Here is a 19213-nt window from a genome sequence, read left to right as displayed (position 1 = left end):
AAATGAAATTAAAATGCAATAAAAAGCAGCAAAAGCATACTGCTCAAGCAGAAAATTCTGTGAGGTAGCAGACAAGATCTTTGTAATTATTCAAAGGAGAACAAAGAAAAAAAGTGAAGAGAGCCAACATGAACTATGGAATATCATTAAAGGAAAGTTGGAATCTCAGAAGGAAAATGGAGAAAGGAACAGAAGCCTTAAAGATTTAATGGCTGAGGACTTCTCAAATCTAGGCAGAGATTTGGACATTTAGATGTCCAAATCGTTGATATATCATCCCAAAATTTCAAACTAAAATGATTGTCTCCAAAAAACATTGTTGTACAGTTGTCTGAAATCAAAGAAAAAGAGAGCATTTTAAGCAGCAAGAGCAGTAAGAGCAAAATTTCTCTTATAGACGTGAATCCCCATAAGGCTACCATTGGATTGCATAGAAGATTAAAAGTGGAATGATATATTCAAAGGACTGGGGCTTCAGCGGGGGGTGGTGGTGAGGAGGAACCTTGCCAAACAAAATAATTTACCCTGCAAAGTTGTCCTTCAGAAGTGAAGGTAAGGTAAGGACATTCCGAAGCACATTCTGAGGGAGATAATCACATGGGACCTGTTTACAAAAAAGGCTGAAGGGAATTTTCTAAGCTAAAATTAAAGGACATTAATTAGAAATATGAAAATATATGAACGTATAAAAACACTGGTAAAGTATACTATCAATTTAGAATACTTGAATAATGCAATATGTTAATTTTTTGTGTGTCAGTTAACCATAGTATAAGGGTTAAAGGAAAAAATATTACAGATGTCTAAACTACAGTAAATTTAATGGTTATACAATAAAAATATGTAAGTTGCACAAAGTTGCAACATTAGAAACATAAAGCAAGAGTAAATGATTAGAGTTTTTAAATGTAATTGAAGTTGGTAGCCTAATGTAAGCCATTATAGCTATGTTTTATGGCAACCACCAACCTAGAACTTGGAGTGGGTTGAAAAGAAAAAAAGAAAAGAGAAGTGAATCAATGCATACCACTATGGAAAATCCTAAATTTACATAGAAGGACAATAAGAAATGAAGAAAGGAAAAGGAGAATCACACAATCTTACCTACAAGTACTTACCTGTCATTAATTCTTTAAATATAAATGGATTAAATTCTATGATCAAAAGACAATCAAACTATATGCTACCTAAAAGAAACTCATTTCAGCTTTAGGACATACAGAGTCTCAAAGTGAAGTTATGGAGAAAGATATTCCATGCACATGGAAACCTAAAGAGATCAGGAATAGCTGTACTTACCTGAGAGGAAAAAAAAAAAAAAAAAGTCAAACTCTACAATAAGAAAAAAAACTAAAGAGATAAGGAAGGCCATATTATAGATAAATGGGTCAGTTATTAAGGGTATATACCAATCATAAATAAACATGAATGCAGCATCAGAGTACCTAAATATATTAAGAAAATACTAATAAAAGAAATAGACAATACAAACATGGTAGAGGACTTGATTATCCCACTTTCAACAATGGATAGATTATCCTAAAATATTAATAAGGAAACTTGTCAGCACTTTGGTTTAGAATAAATGGACCTAACAGATATATAGAGAACATTTCTAACAACAGCAGGAAAATACAAATTCTCAAGTGAACAGGGAACATTATTCAAGTTAATGGACATAAATTATGTTTTCTGACCACAATGACATGAAACTAGAAATCAATAGCTGGAGGAAAGCTGAAAAATTCACAAATGTGTAAAAATTAAACACACTTCTGAACAACCAATGAGTCAAAGGAAAAAAATACTAGTTAAAAAAAAATCTTGAGACCAAAGAAAATAGAAACATAGCAAACCATAACTTATGGGATGTAGGAAAAGCAATTGTATGAAGGAAGTTTATATAGATCTCAAACAACCCAACTGTACATTTCAAGGAGCTAGAAAAAGAACAAGGTAAGACCAACGTTAGTAAAATGAAGAAAATAACAAGATCAAAACAAATAAATAAGAACCAGAGCAACAGAATATAGAGCTAGTTTTATGAAAGATAAAATTGACAAACATATAGGTAGACATTAAAAAAAAGGAAAAATCAAATTCAGAAATAAAAATGGTGATATTACAGTAGATAGACTACAAATACAAAAGATCCTAAGAGATTACCTTAAGTAATTATAGGGTAATAAATAAACAACCTATTAAGATTCAATCATTAAGAAATAAAAAATCTGAACAGACCTGTAAGGACAAACAAGACAAAAGCAGTTATCAAAAACCTCTCAACAAATGAAGACCCAGTACCAGATGAATTCTTCTACCAGTGAATTCCTCTACTAGATGAAGAATTCCCACAACCATAAAATGAGTTTGGGAATGTTCTCTACTCTGCAGTTTTTCTGAGCCAGCATTACCATGATACCAAAGCCAAAAAAACTAAAACTGTAGACCAATATACCAATATCCCTGCTAAATATAATTGCAAAAGTTTTTTTTTAATGTTATCAAATAAAATATAACAGAATATTAAAAGGCTTACACTCCATAATAGAGTGAGATTTAGCCCTGGGATACAAAAATGATTCAGCATATGCAAATCAATAAATGTGATAAACCATTTGACAAAAATTCAACATCCTTTCATAATAAAAATGCTGAACGAATTGGGTATAGAAGAAAAATATCATAGTAAACACCATAACAGACAAGTCCACAACTAACATATACTCACATGAAAATGTGAAAGCCAGTCTTTAAAATCAGGAATAAGATAAAGAGACCAATTCTCATCACTCCTATTCCAACATAGTACTGAAAGTCCTAGCAAGGACATCCAAGCAAGAAAAAGAAATTAGAAAGGGAGAAGTAAAACTGCTTGTTTGCAGATGACAAGAACTTATATGTGGAAAATTCTAAATGCACCACTGAAAATTGTTAGAACTATTATGTATGTATTTTCAGCAAAGTCATAGAATACTAAACATATAGAAATCAGTTGCATTTCTATATAATTAGAACAAAATATCTGAAAAAGAAAACAGTCTCATTCACAACTGCATCAAAAACAAAAAAAATTACATAGTGATGGATTTCACTAAGGGGATGAAAGTTCTGTGCACTGAGAAAAGAACTTTGATGAAAGAAATTGACAAAGACACAAATGAATGGAACTGTATCCTGTGTTCTGGGATAAGAAAGAACTAATGTTAAAATATCCCTAGTCCCCAAGGCCATTTATAGATTTCACAGAATTCCTAACTGAATTCTAATGGCATTCTTTTTTTCACATAAATAAAGTTCCAAATTTTGTATGGAATCATAAATGATCTTGAATAACCAAAGAAATCCTAAGACAAAACAAAGCTGGAGGCATCCCACCTCCTGTTTTCAAACTCTATTACAAATACCGTCATCTAAATAAACACATAGTCCAAGGGAAGATAATTCTCTCAATAAATAAAAAATAAACCCTTATATATACAGTCAACTCATATTTTAAAAGGGACCCAAGAAAACTCACTGGGACAAGAATAGTCTCTTCCATAAATGGTGTTTGGAAAATTAAATAATCATATGTAAAAGAATGAAATTAGACCACCCCCTATTACACCACTTACAAAAATGAACTTCAACTGAAGTCAAGATTTAAGTTTAAGACCTAAACTGTAAAACTCCTTGACACTGATCTTGGCAATGATTTTTTTCATATGTGATACCAAAATCACAAGCAACAAAAGCAAAAAATAAGTGGATTATGTCAAACTAAAAAATTTCTGGGAAAAAAAAGCAACAAATGGATGAAATGGGAGAAAATATTTGTAATCATCTATTGGATAGGAGGCTAATATCATCCAAAATATAAGGTACTCCTACAACTGAATAGCCCCCCACCAAAAAAAAATCTATTTTAAAAATAACAAGACCTGAATAATCATTTTTCCAGAGAAGACAAATAGATGGCCAATAGGTACATAAGAATTTGCTCAACATCACTAATCATCAGGGAAAGACAAGTCAAAACCACCATAAAAGTCACATCACACCTGTTAGAATGGCTCTTATCAAGAAGACATTAGTTAAGAAGTGCTGGTAAGAATGCGGAGAAAAGACAACTCTATGTGCTGTTAGAATGTAAATTGGTACAACCACTATGGAAACCAGTATGGAGGTTCCACAAAAACATTAAAAATAGTACTACTATATAATCTTGCAATCCCACTTCTGGGTATATATCATAAGTAAATGAAACCAGTATCTTAAAAAATTACCTCTTGTAACCATCCCACAGAACAACATACTGCTTAAAATATAACCCATGCGATTGGGAGGGAGACAAACTATAAGTGACTCTTTTTTTTTTTTAATTTTTTAAAAAGATTTTATTTATTTATTTGACAGAGAGAGATCACAAGTAGGCAGAGAGAGAGAGAGAGAGGAGGAAGCAGGCTCCCTGCTGAGCAGAGAGCCCAATGCAGGACTCGATCCCAGGACCCTGAGATCATGACCTGAGCCAAAGGCAGCGGCTAAACCCACTGAGCCACCCAGGCGTCCCCATAAGTGACTCTTAATCTCACAAAACAAACTGAGGGTTGCTGGGGGGAGGGGGGTTGAGAGAAGGGGGGTGGGGTTATGGAAATTGGGGTGGGTATGTGCTATGGTGAGTGCTTTGAAGTGTGTAAACCTGGAGATTCACAGACCTGTACCCCGGGGGGATAAAAATATATTACATGTTTATAAAAAATAAAAAAATATATAACCCATGAGAAATTACACTAGCCATTAAGCATGCTTAGATATAGCCTTAAGAAAAACATGTACTGTCAACAGGTCTCTGGGGAAGAGGATGATATACGTCCTTGAAGCCGAGCAGCTGGGGATGCCTAGCTCACTCAGGGCGGAACACCACCTGCTTCATTTTTCCATTATCTCCCCTTCCCTGGAGAGTACAGTAAGTCAGACAATCCTTTTGTTTGGGCTTGCTTACTTTAGGTCATGTACTACGTGACCAGACCTATTTTTGCCTTCCTTCTTACTTATCTAGAAGACTCATGGTCAGTGTGTAACCTACTCTGGCCTCTTGATTGTTACATACTTTCCGATAAATATGAGACTGAGGAGTTGTTCGGGGCAACAGTCTTTTCTACCGTAGTCCCCTGCTCCCTTTCTCTTGCAGCTGACTTGCTTGTGCCTCATTCTTCTCCCATGTGCAGGTGGGAAGTGACAAACCATATCTTCACATTCTTGAAAACATTATTCATAAGAGTCAAGACATGGAAAAGACTTAAGTGTCCACTGATGGATATACATTGATGAATAAAGTAAATATACAGATGTATACATACACATACCATATCTCTATCTTATCTGTCTATATATCTATCTATATAATGGAATTTATTCAACAATAGAAATTCTGCCACTGCAACAACATGGATAGAATATGTGGACATATGCTAAGTGAAGTAAGTCAGAGAGAGAAAGACCCACACTGTATGATCCATCTTAAGTGTGGAATTTTAAATATCCAAACTCCTAGTAACAGAGATTGGAATTGTGGCTTCCGGAGGCTGGAAGTTGGGGGAAATAAGGACAAGTTCATCAAAAGCATAAACCTCCAGTTATGAGTGAATCTCTTGGACTGAATATACAGTGTGGAGACTATACTAAACAATACTGTTTTATGTGTTTGAATGTTGCTAGGAGAGTAGAGCTTAAATAGTCTCACCACAAAAAGAAATAGTAATTGAGATAATAAAAGTGCTAATGAACCCTTTTATGGTAATCATTTTGCAACATATAGATGTATCAAATCATCACATTGTACAAATTTAATTTACACAATTCTGTATGCAAATTATATATTGATAAATTTGGGGAAAAAGCATGATCAGTAAGTTTCATACACTTCTTACTATACACATATATTTCTTTACTCTGTAAACTAAGTCTCTAGAAACAACAGCACCCCTTAACAATAAGCATGCACTATGTTCTAATTTAGATTTGTAATACCATTTATAACAAAAGGAACCTAGGCTCCTTAGAAAAATTACTCCTCTAGAACTAATGCAGGGCATATACAAGATGAACCTGAAGTACCTTTTAGAGTCAGAAACTAAGGAAGTACTTAAAAAACAAAACCAACTGAAATATGTCAAAGTGGTGTAAGAACCAACCCATAGAACTTTCAATGGTCGAAAATGAAAGTTTTGCAATACAAAATAAAATTCAATTACAATTTCAAGTTAGAAAGTGAAATAAGTCAAGCAGAGAGAGTCAAGTATCAAATGGTTTCACTTATTTGTGGAGCATAAGAAATAACACAGAGGACATTGGGAGATGGAGAGGAGAAGTGAGTGGAGGGAAATTGGAGGGGGAGACGAACCGTGAGAGACTGGGGATTCAGAAACAAACTGAGGGTTTTGGAGGGGAGTGGGCTGAGGGGTTGGGTGAGCCTAGTGGTGGGTATTATGGAGGGCACGTATTGCATGGAGCACTGGGTGTGGAGCATAAACAATGAATTTTGGAACACTGAGGAGAAATAAAATGAAAAAAAAAAGAAGAAAGAAAATGAATATCCCTTAGCCTATACTGAAATTAAGTGAATAGATCATAAATAGGTAAAAATAGACAAGTATCCTGAGCAAGAGAATTACAAGTAATGCATGCAGATTCTGCTACCTCAAGCAACTGTAGCATAATTCTCCAGCCCTTAAAACTGTGCTGTTCATAGCAACCTTTTTTGAAATACTATAATAGAGAATAACTTTACTATGTCAAAACCTGGAACACTCCCTCAACTATCACCAAACTTAACATCCATAATGACCTATTGTGTTAATAACACAGATCCTTTCATGTGATGTGATAAGAACTGCATTTCTCTATGCTCTACCTCCCAAAACCCTCCATCCCAGTCAAAGCATGATAGAAACATCAGAAAATTCCCAGCTGAGGGTAACTGTAAAATACCTGACCAGTAATCCTGAAAACAAGCACAGTAGGTAAAAACTAAGGAAATCAACACCAGAAATGGATTTAGTTACTGATGATAATGTTCACATAGTTGTTCATTAGGTGTAACAAGATTACTTAGCAGGGGAAACTAGGTATGGAGTACACAGAAATAATTATTTCTGCCACCTTTCTGTTCATCTGAAACTCTTTTTTAAAAGTTTATTGTTATGCAATGAGAAAACAAGTACTATGAATAAAAGTCTAGAAGAATGTTATCAAATCCCTCTTTGGATCTTTCCTTTCAACAATATGCTCTGTGTACTGTGAATATTATTTTCTGTCATAAAGGCATCTGTATCTAAGTATATATGTTTATCATTCAATAAATATATACGTTTATTATTCATTCTTAGAGTGATAGAGTAACACATAATCACTCACTGATGATAATTTTGTGGAAATTATAATGATAAAAATCTGTACAGTGTACTATGGATATCTGTGAGATTCAATAAAACTGAGACGTTAACCTATGAGTGATATTTGAATGATAAATCAGGATTTACTACATGTAGAAAAGAGAAGGAGGTTATGAATTTTACTTTTTAAAAGATTTTATTTATTCATTAGAGAGTGCACAAGCCGAGAGAGAGGTAGAAGGAGAGGGAGAAGCACTCCCCACTGAGCTCGGAGCTGGAAGTGGGCCTCGATCGCAGGACCCTGAGATCATGGCCTGAGCCGAAGGCAGACACCAGGTGCCCCAAAAGGTTATGCATTTTTTTAAGATTTTATTTATTTACTTGACAGAGATCACAAGTAGGCAGAGAGAGAGAGACAGGCAGAGAGAAAGGAGGAATCAGGCTCCCCGCTGAACAGAGAGCCCGAAGTGGGGCTCGATCCCAGGATCCTGGGATCATGACCCAAGCCGAAGGCAGAGGCTTTAACCCACTGAGCCACCCAGGTGCCCCAAGGTTATGCATTTTGAGTAGATATACAGCATATTCAAAGGTGACATAAACAGTTAGAAACAGTAAGTTATGTGCAGGGAACTAAGCACTACAGACTGGCCAGAATATATTGGATGAAAGAGGCAATATATATCAAGCATAATCAGTGGTCTCCCTGACAGTGTCCTAGTGTCATCTGGGAATAAATTCACTCTTACCCCAGATAAACCATGGATGCCTTCCCATGAGGACAACCCAGGTAGTAATCCTCTTCCTCTTCCTAGTTCTCAGTGTCAAGAAAGCATCATTTTCCAATTTTTCCTAATGAGAGTCAAGATCTAGGACAATGAGAAATGAGATTTCCACTCTAAAGTTGAAAATTTCCTTACTCTTAAAATGGACATTCACAAAGAAATGATCTCTTCTACTTTTGAACAGTGCAAGGGATGTCCACAAGTATTGCAACCTTTTTGCAACTATGAGATAAAACTTGATAACCATGCAAACACTCTACTCAGATTAGTAGAATAAAAACAAGAGAGAATCAGTGTTTTGGTGATGCCACTAAACCACTAAAGTAATTTTTTTTTAAAGATTTTATTTATTTATTTGACAGAGAGAAATCACAAGTAGATGGAGAGGCAGGCAGAGAGAGAGAGAGGGAAGCAGGCTCTCCGCTGAGCAGAGAGCCCGATGCGGGACTCGATCCCAGGACTCTGAGATCATGACCTGAGCCGAAGGCAGCGGCTTAACCCACTGAGCCACCCAGGCGCCCACCACTAAAGTAATTTAAGCAATAATTTACAGAGCCCTAGAAGTTCTTGTTAGTGAGACAATAAATTTGACTCTTACTTAATCCAATTAAATTTCAAAATCATGCCCTTAAATTTGCGATTATGTCTTTCCCATCAGGATTGTAAGATCAATAAATTATGCATGTAAATGAAAGAATAAGTAAATGAATGGATGCATATCTTAATACATGTTAAATTCCCTGAGACTTACTCAATGGTAGTTTAATGGAATAAGATGAAGCTGAAAATAAAGACAGATATCAGAGCATGAAAGCTATAGCATGCCTAATGAAAAAACTTAAACTTTATTATATAAACCAGTATCTCTAAAAATTTATGTCAATACTAGTTTCAAGAAATGATAATAGGTATTGCCTAGAAAGAATTTTTAAGTAAATAGGCATTAAAATTTCATTAACTGGGTTTCTCTTTTTCAGGAATTTAATACATAATTACATGAGATGGATATTATTCTAAAATGGATACTATATAAAACACAGTTTCTTAAGTTTAGTGCTCTTTAACATGTTTTTTGGGAGTTCTGGTCCAATGGCAACATAGAAAAACCCCGACCTTCCCTCCTCCATAGACACACCAGATGTACATTTATACATAGAGCAATTCCTCCTAAAGAACTGTGATCTTATGAAGACCACATACAGAATGGCAGAAAAATGGAGACAAAAGGAATCTCCACCCCTGACCCCGTGAATGCAGTGGGAGGAATAATACTGAAGGACCATAAGCAGATTCGTCTGCTCTGGGGCACAGAAAAGAAACTCAGGTTTAAAAGAGCAACTAGGATATAAAGGAACCTGCCCTAGGACCAAGCAAATGATGAGAAAATTTCTGTAACTTTCACTAGTCCAAGAGGCTGGCAAGTACCAGTTTATATTACACCACCAAAGGACCGGGGATCCAGGAATCATCACCAACCTGCTGCCTCAGTAAGCCCCAGACATTCTGAAATACAGGGCAGCGCAGGGGGGAAGAAAGCCTTGATTTAAAAGGACAACTAGACGATAAAAGAAGTAGCCCAAGAATCCTAGCAAATGATAGGGTAGCTTCTGGAACTCTGAGTCAAAGGCGCTGATGAGCACCATGGCTTATGCTCCTCCTCCATCTTCATAGCATAGATGGAAGCAGGATCCAGACACCCTAGCTAACCTACCACCTCGATGAGCCCCAGGCCTCTGGCCCCTTTGACTTCAAATGGCTTGCTAGGGTACTGCTGGCTCAGAGCAGTTGGGCACCTCCTGGTTCACATCTGCTTTAGTCCTACCACCCCACCAGATGCCAACTGCCCAGTCCTACCACTCCACCAGATGCCCAAGCTGCCCTTGGCCCCCTGGCCCACACCCTGCCTCAACATGATCCAGTCTGCCAGGTTGCCCCCTGTGCTGAGTATCAGGGAACTCCAGGCTCTCACTCAGTAAAGCTGTCCTGTTTAGTGCCTTCTGTGTGGAAAGACATGGGGTCCCCTCCCCTCAGCCTGCACCCTGCCTCAGGACAAGAGCCTTGGGACACCTCCCCCAGCCCCTAGCTCAGCTTGTGGTTACTTAAGTTTCAGCAGTTCTGTCAAGGCAGTCTGCATGGACAGCCCCTGGATCACTCCTACTTATGCCCACTTCAGTTCCAGACATCTCACCAGGGCAGTCTCAGCACAGGTGCCATGGGATGAGCAGTCTACACCAGACATATTCCAGTCTTCATCCTAAGTCACCAAGCACAAAAAACATACAGGAGATGACCAAATGTGAGACCTTTCCTTCAAGTTTCAGAGAAGTTTAACTGTTCTGCCCCATTTATGAGAAGATGAAGAAATATGCTCCAAACCAAAGAACAAGACACTCTCAAAAGACAACATACTCAATGGAAGAAGATTTCCAAAGATGTATTTGATAAAGAATTGTATCCAAAATATATAAAGAAGCTACACAACCCAACACTTAAAAAATTCAATTAAAAATGGGCAGAAGACATTAATAGACATTTCTTCAAAGAAGAAATACAGAGGAGCAACAGAAACATCAATCATCATCAGGAAAATGCAAATCAAAAACAGTGAAGTATCACCCCACACCTGCCAGAATGGCTAAAATAAAAACACAAGAGGGATGTCTGGGTGGCTTAGTTATTAAGCATCTGCCTTCAGCTCAGGTCATAATCCCAGGGTCTAGGGATCAAGCCCAACATCAGGCTCCCTGCTAAATGGGAAACCAACTTCTCCCTCTCCCAGTCCCCCTGCTTGTGTTCCCTCTCACTGTCTCTGTCAAATAAATAAATAAAATCTTTAAGGAAAAAACAAACAAACAAACACAAGAAACATGTTGGTGAAGATGTGGAGAAAAAGGAACCCTCATGTACTCATGGTAAGAACGCAAACTGGTACAGCCACTTTGGAAAACAGTATGGTGATTGCTCAAAAAATTAAAAATAGAATTACCATAGGATCTAGTAATTGTACTATAGGGTATTTAGACAAAGAATAAGAAAACATCAATTTGAATGGATATATGCACCCTTATGCTTACTGCATCACTATTTACAACAGGCAAACTGTGGAAGCAGCCCAAGTATCCTCCAAGAGATGAATGGATAAAGAAGATGTGATACATATGCACAATAGAATATTTTTCAGCCATAAAAAAGAATGAAACCTTGCCATTTGCAACAGCATGGATAGGTCTAGAGAATATAACACTAAACAAAATAAGCCAATTAGAGAAAGACAAATACCATATGATTTCACTCATAAGTGTAATTTAAGAAACAAATGAACTGTGGAAAAATAAAGAGAAAAACCAAAAAACAGACTCTCAATTATAGAGAATAAACATGGTTCCCAGGTGGGTGCGGGATGACTGAACTAGGTGAAGGGGATTAAGACTACACTTAATTATGATGAGCACTTAGTAATGTATACTTGTTGAATCACTATATTGTACACCTGAAAGTAATGCAACAATGCATCTTAACTATACTGGAATTTTTCAAAAAACAGAATAAGAGAGTCTCAGAAAAATTACCAAATGTGCTGAATAAAGAGTTCAAAGTAATGATCACAAAGATGATCCCTGAGGGCACTTGGGTGGCTCAATCAGTTAAGTGTCTGCCTTCAGCTCAGGTCATGATCCCAGGGTACTAGGATTGAGCTCCATGTCAGGCTCCCTGCTTAGTGGGGAGCCTAGTTCTCCCTCTCCACTGCCTACTACTCCCCCTGCTTGTGCCCCCTCCTCCGTTAAATAAATAAATAATCTTTTTTAAAAAAATAGTGCTCACTGAACTGAAGAGAAGAGTAGAAGTAATTAGCAGGAACTCAGCAGAGAGAAAAAAATATGAAAAAGACCAATCAGGGCGCCTGGGTGGCTCAGTGGGTTAAGCTGCTGCCTTCGGCTCAGGTCATGATCTCAGGGTCCTGGGATCGAGTCCCACATCGGGCTCTCTGCTCAGCGGGGAGCCTACTTCCCTCTCTCTCTCTCTGCCTGCCTCTCCGACTACTTGTGATTTCTCTCTGTCAAATAAATAAATAAATAATCTTTAAAAAAAAAAAAAAGGAAACAAAAAGACCAATCAGATTTGAAAATAACAATAACTGAAATAAAAAATACACTAGAGGGAAGAAACAGTAGATTAGCAAATAGAGAAGAACAGATAGATCATTGATCTGGAAGACAGAGTAATGAAAGGCACCTAGCTGCACAGGAAAAAGGAGAAAAGAATTAAAAAATTACAGGTAAAGACTTCTTGGACAATATCAAGCAAACAACCATTCATATATAAGAGGAAGAAAGAGGCAAAAAACTTATTTGAAGAAATAATATGTGAAAATTTTCTTAACCTAGGGAGAAAGCATATACTCAAGTTTGAGAAGCACAGAAGAGTACCATAAAACATAAAATCAAGGCAGTGCACACCATGACACATAGTAATTAAAATGTCAAAGATTAAATATAAAGAGAGAATTTTAAAAGCAGCAAGAGAAGCAAGTAATTATACACAAGGGAAACTTCAAAAAGTTATCAGCTGGTTTTTCAGCAGAAATTTTTCAGACCACAAGAGAATGGCATGATAAAGTCCAAGTGCTGAAAGGAAAGAACAACTATAACCAAGATTATCATTCAAAATTAAATGAGAGATAATTTCCCAGACACAGAAACATTAAAGGAGTTCATCCCACTAAACCACCTTATACAGAATGTTAAAGGAACTTCTTGGGGTACAGAAGCAAAGGCTAAAATTAGAAGAAAAGTATTAATCAAAACATGTAATACATGGCAATACATACATAAAATGTGAAGCAGGGAGTATGAAGTTCTTTTAGCATGTGTTTGAACTCAAGTGACCATCAACTTAATACAGACTGCTACATACTTAAGCTATTATGTATGAACCTTGTGTTAACCACAAACCCCAAACTTATAATAGATAAACAAAAAATAAAGAGAAAGAATCCCAAGCATAATAAACATTAGAAAGTAATCAATCTCAGGAAGGAGACCAAGAGAAAAAGTAAAAAACAGGTATGAACTAAAAAGCTATCAGAATGGGGCACCTGGGTGGCTCAGTGGGTTAAAGACTCTGCCTTCGGCTCAGGTCATGATCCCAGGGTCCCAGGATCAAACCCCAAATCAGGCTCTCTGTTCAGCAGGGAGCCTGCTTCCCTTCCTCTCTCTCTGCCTGCCTCTCTGCCTACTTGTGATCTGTCAAAAAAATAAATAAAATCTTTAAAAAAAAAGGCTATTAGAAAACAATTTTAAAATGGCAATAATACATACCTATCAATAATTACTTTAAATGTAAATGGTATAAATGCTCCAATGAAAAGAAATAACGTTGTAAAATGGATAAAAAAAATGATCCATATATATGCTGCCTACAGGAGACTTATTTCAGACCAGCAGATACATATAAACTTAAAAAATGGAGAAAGATATTCCATGCAAATGGAAGCAAAAGAGAAATTCAAGGTAGCAATACTTGTATCAGAGAAGATAAACTTTAAAATAAAAACTATAACAAGAGACAAAAAAGGGCATTACATAATGATAAAAGGATCAAGAAAACAAGGTAATATAAAAATAGTATCTTATACATCCAGTACTATAGCACTTAAATACATAAAGCAAATATTAACAGATATAAAAGAAAAATTGACAATAATATGATGAAAGTAGTGGACTTTAACAACTTACTTTCATCAATGGATACATTGGATACATTATCCAGGCAGAATATCAATAAGAATAAGAATATCAATAAGAAAACATTATCTTCAAATGACACATTAGACAGGTTGGCCTAACAGATACATATAGAACAATCCATTCAAAAACAACAGAATACACATTCTTTTCAAGTGCACTTGGAACATTCTTTAGCACAGATAACATATGAGATCTCCATAACTTTAAAGAGATGAAATCATATCATGCATCTTTTCTGACAGCAATGGTATGGAGCTAGAAAATAATCAAAAGAGAAAAAAACCTGGAAAAAAAAACAGGTACATGGAGGCTAAATAATATGTTTCTAAGAAACCAGTGGATCGATGAAAAAATTATAGGAAATTTTAAAATATATGGAAGAAAATGAAAACACAGTGGTCCAAAATCTGGGATGCAGCAAAAACACTTTTAAGAGGTAAATTTATAGAGAAATAAGCCTACTTCAAGAAATGAGAAAAACCTCAAATACCCTATTCAAACTTAACAGCTAAAGAAACTAGGAAAAAAGAAATAAACAAAGCTCAATATGAGTATCAAGATCAGAACAGATATAAATAAAGCACAGACCAAAAAAAAAAAAAAAACTGTAATAGAAAAGATCAATCTAATCAAAAGCAGGTTCTTTGAAAAGAAAAGAAAGCAAAACCGATGAAACTTTAGCCATACTCACAAGAAAGAGAAGATCCAACTATGTCAGAACTGAAAGACAAGACTACAGAAGTAAACAAAATTATAAGAGAATACCATGAAAAATTTAAGCCTATAAATTTAACAACCTATAAGGAATGGATAAATTCCTAGAAAAATAATGAGCTTTCCAAACTGAATCAGGAAGAAATAGAAAATATGAACAGACCAATTATTAATAATGAAAATTAATTGATAATCAATGAACTCCTAACAAAGATAGAGGACCAGATGGATTCACAGATGAATTCTACCATGCATTTGAAGAAAAGTTGATACCTATTCTCCTGAAACTATTTCAAAAAGTAAAAGAGGAAAGAACTTCCAGGGAACATGGAAGAGTAGAAGGACCCTAGGTTTACTGTGTCCCATGGATATAATTAGAGAACACTCACAGCAGTGTAAGTAACTTAGAAAACATCTTGAAGACTGGCAGAATGAACTGCACAACTAAATGTAGAGAAGAGGCCACACTGAAAAGGGTACGAATGGCAGAGACACGACAAGAATTAAATGGACTCAGGACTCTCTCTGTTGTGGGGAAAGGGGTGCCATGAATATGGAAAGGGAAATAAAGAGACCACCATACTGGGACACACGCAAGGGAAAGATGAATCTCCCTAACATTTTGCTTCCAAAACAAAACAAAACAAAACAAAACAAAAACCCAACAACAACAACAAAAAAAAAATCCAGAGGGTCCAAATTTCACAAGTTTTTAAAACCAGCAGGACTTAAAAACTGGATTTAAAAACAAAACAAAACAAAACAAAAACACAGGTTTGGTTCTGGGAGAGCCTGGAAGACTAGAGGAAACTAAATCCTACCTATCCTTAAAGAGATAGCACAACAAAACAGCCCATGGAGAAACAACATGTAAGCAGTAGTTTGAAATGTGCCTGGGCATATGGGAGGGAAAATTATTTACTCATCTCAGAACCTGTCCCAGAGGGACAGCAATCTGTAGGGAACTCCTCTAGGAACAAAGGAACTCATAGGCACCATGCCTCCCCCACTTCCCCTGCATAAACACACAGGCACCTGACAGATTGGCTACATAACTTGCTAGCATGACCACCCAGGCCCCACACCTGTGCTTCACCTAATCCACACCTCCTGATGACCCAACTCAGTTAAGTGCAGCAAGGTCCCTCTTGCAGAGGAACCTCAGGGCAAAGGTCCCTCGCACTGCCACTCTGCCACCCCACACTAACCATGTTCTGCTTCTAGGAAGCCAAGAAGACTCCTGCAGAGGACCTGGGCCCTGAAAACCCTGCTAGCACTGCTAGCACACCCCCCACACTGTGCTTTCATAGAGCTGGATAGAGGCACATAGTAATTAAGATGGCCAAAAGTAGTAATAAATAAAAAAGTTTAAAAACACCGAGAGAGAGAGAGAGAGAGAGAGAGAGAGAGAGAGAGAATGAATTACATGCAAGGGAAATCCCAAAAGGCTATCAGCAGATTTTTCAACAGAAACTTTGTAGGCCAGAAGAGAGTGGCAGGATAGACTACAAATGCTGAAAAGGAACAATCTGCAGCCAAGAATACTCTATCCAGGAAGGTTACCATGCAGAATAGAAGAGGAGCTAAAGAGTTTCTTAGGCAAACAAAAAGTAGAAGAGTTCATGATGACTAAACCAGCCCTAAAAGAAATTTAAGAGGACTCTGAGTGCAAAGGAAAGATCATAAAAGAGAATATGAAAAATGAGTTTATCTATAAAGATCAGTCAAGGTATTCACAAAATATGACACAATATAAATAAAACATGAGGAGGAAAGGAGTAAAAATTAAGTGCTTTTAGAATGGGTTCAACCTTAAGTGCCCATTACCTTAATACAGACTGCTATATGCAGAAGATATTCTATTCAAACTTGATAATAGCTACAAATAAAAACCCATAATAGATATGTGAAGAATTAAGACAAAAAGGAATCCAGCGTATCACTAAAGAAAACCAACAACACCCTGAATGAACAAGAGAAGAAAGGATCAGAGAACTATAGAAACAACCACAAAACAAGTAACAAAATGACAATAACACTTATCTATCAATAATTATTTACAATCTAATTGGATTAAATGCGCCAATTGAAAGACATAAGGTAACAGTGTGAATTAAAAAACAAAACAAAACAAAACCAAGACCCATGTATATGCTCCCTTTAAGACTCATTTCAGACTTAGACACCTGCAGATTGAAAGTGAGGGGATGGAGAAACATTTATCATGCAAATGAAAGTCAAAAGAGCTGGAGCACCAACACTTACAATGGGCAAAATAGACTTTCAAAGATTCTAATAAGAGACAAAGAAAACACTATATAATAAGAAAAGGGACAATTCACCAAGAATGTCTGAGAATTGTAAGTATTTATGCACCCAATATGGTAGCACTCTTATGGGACACCTGGGTGGCTCAGTTGGTTAAGCAGCTGCCTTCGGCTCGGGTCATGATCCCGGCGTTCATCCCGGCATTCTGAGATCGAGTCCCACATCGGACTTCTTGCTCAGCAGGGAGCCTGCTTCTCCCTCTGCCTCTGCCTGCCATTCTGTCTGCCTGTGCTCACTCTCTCCCCCTCTCTCTCTCTCTGATAAATAAATAAAATCTTTAAAAAAAAAAAAAACAGTTAACAACAAACATAAATGAACTAATGGACAGTAACCCAGTAATATTAGGGGACTTTAACACCCCATTTATATCAGTGGAAAGATCATCCAAACAGAAAATCAACAAGAAAACAATGGCTTTGAATGACACAGGGGACTGGATGGACCTATTGATATATTCAGAACATTACATCCTAAAACAGCAAAATACAAATGCTTTTCAAGGGCACATGGAATATTTTCTAGAATAGATCACTTTATTAGGCCACAAAACAATCTCAACACACACACAAAAAGATCAAAGCATAGCAAGCATCTTTTATGACAACAGTGCTATGAAACTAGAAAGCAAACACACATCTATACACATATACACACACACTCACACAATCTGTAAAGAGTATAAAGACATGTAAATTAAATAACATGCTACTCATCAATTAATGAGTTGACCAAGAAATCAAAGAAGAAATAAAAAATTACATGGAAACGAATGAAAATGAGAAGACATGGTTCCAAATCTTTGGGATGCAATAAAAGTGGTTCTAAGAGAGAAGTTCAGAGCAATATAGGCCCACCTCAAGAAGCAAGAAAAATCTTAGTTAAAAAAACCTAACCTTATAACCTTATACCTAAAGGAGCAAGAAAAAGAAAAAACAATCAATACCCAAAACCAGCAAAAGGAAGGAAATAATAAATACTAGAGCAGAAATAAATGATATAGAAAATAAAAGCAAAAACAATAGAACAAATGAATGAAACCAGGAGCTGGTTCATTGAACAAAAAAACCAAAATTCATAACCTCTAGCCAGATTTATCATTTAAAAAAATAAATAAATAAAGAGGGTCGGGGGAAGACTGAGGTAAAAAAAAAAAAAAGAGAAGGGCACTTGGGTGGCTCACTCTGTTGAGCTTTCAGCTCAGGTCATGATGTCAGGATCCTGGGATTGAGTCCCACAATCAGGCTCTCTACTCAGCAGGGAATCTGCTTCTCACTCTCCATCTGTGTTCTCCCCCTCTCTCCCCCTCTCTCTTTCAAGTAAATAAATAAAATCTTTAAAGAGAGAGAAGAGATTTTAATAAACAAATTAGAGATGAGAGGTAACAACCAACATTACAGAAATACAATTTTAAGAGATTATGACAAGTTATATGACAACAAATTGGACAACCTAGAAGAAATGGATAAATTCCTAGAACCATATAACCTACAAAAACTGAAGCAGGGGGAAAAAAATGTAAATTTGTGCAGACCAATTGTTAGCAAAGAAATTCAATCAGTAGTCAAACAAAACAAACAAACAAAAACACAAAAGCCCAGGACTAAGATAGCTTCAGCAGTGAATTGTCCCAAGCACTCAAAGAAGATTTCATACCTATTCTCTATCCACTCCAAAAAATCCAAGAAGGAAAACTTCCAAATTCATTCTATGAGGTCAGCATTACCCTACCAAAACCAGATAAATACACCACAAAAAAAGAGAACTATAGGGTAGTATCTCCAATGAACATAGATGCAAAATCCTTAACAAAATACCAGCAAATCTAATTGAACAATACATTAACAAAATCATTCACCACAATCAAGTGGGACTCATTCCTGGGATGTAAGTTTGGTTCAATATTCGCCAATCAATGTGATACATCATATCCGTAAAAGAAAAGATAGAAACCATATGATCATTTTAATAGATGCAGAAAAAGAATTTGACAAAATACATCATCCATTTGTGATAGAACCCCTCAATGAAGTAGGTTTAGAGGGAATATATCTCAACATAATAAAGGCCTCAGATGAAAACCCCACAGAGAACATTATACTTAGTGGGGAAAAACTGAGAGCTTTCCCAAGATCAGGAAGAAGATAAAGAGGTCCAATCTCACCACTTCTATTTAACACAAAACTTGAAGTCCTTAGACCTGGCAATGAAGCAACAAAAATAAATAAAAATCATCCAAACTGGTAAGGAGAATAAAACTTTCACTATT

Source organism: Mustela erminea, chromosome 11, assembly GCF_009829155.1.
Source record: "Mustela erminea isolate mMusErm1 chromosome 11, mMusErm1.Pri, whole genome shotgun sequence".
NCBI lineage: Eukaryota > Metazoa > Chordata > Mammalia > Carnivora > Mustelidae > Mustela > Mustela erminea.
Note: the sequence above shows the minus strand (reverse complement) of the source record.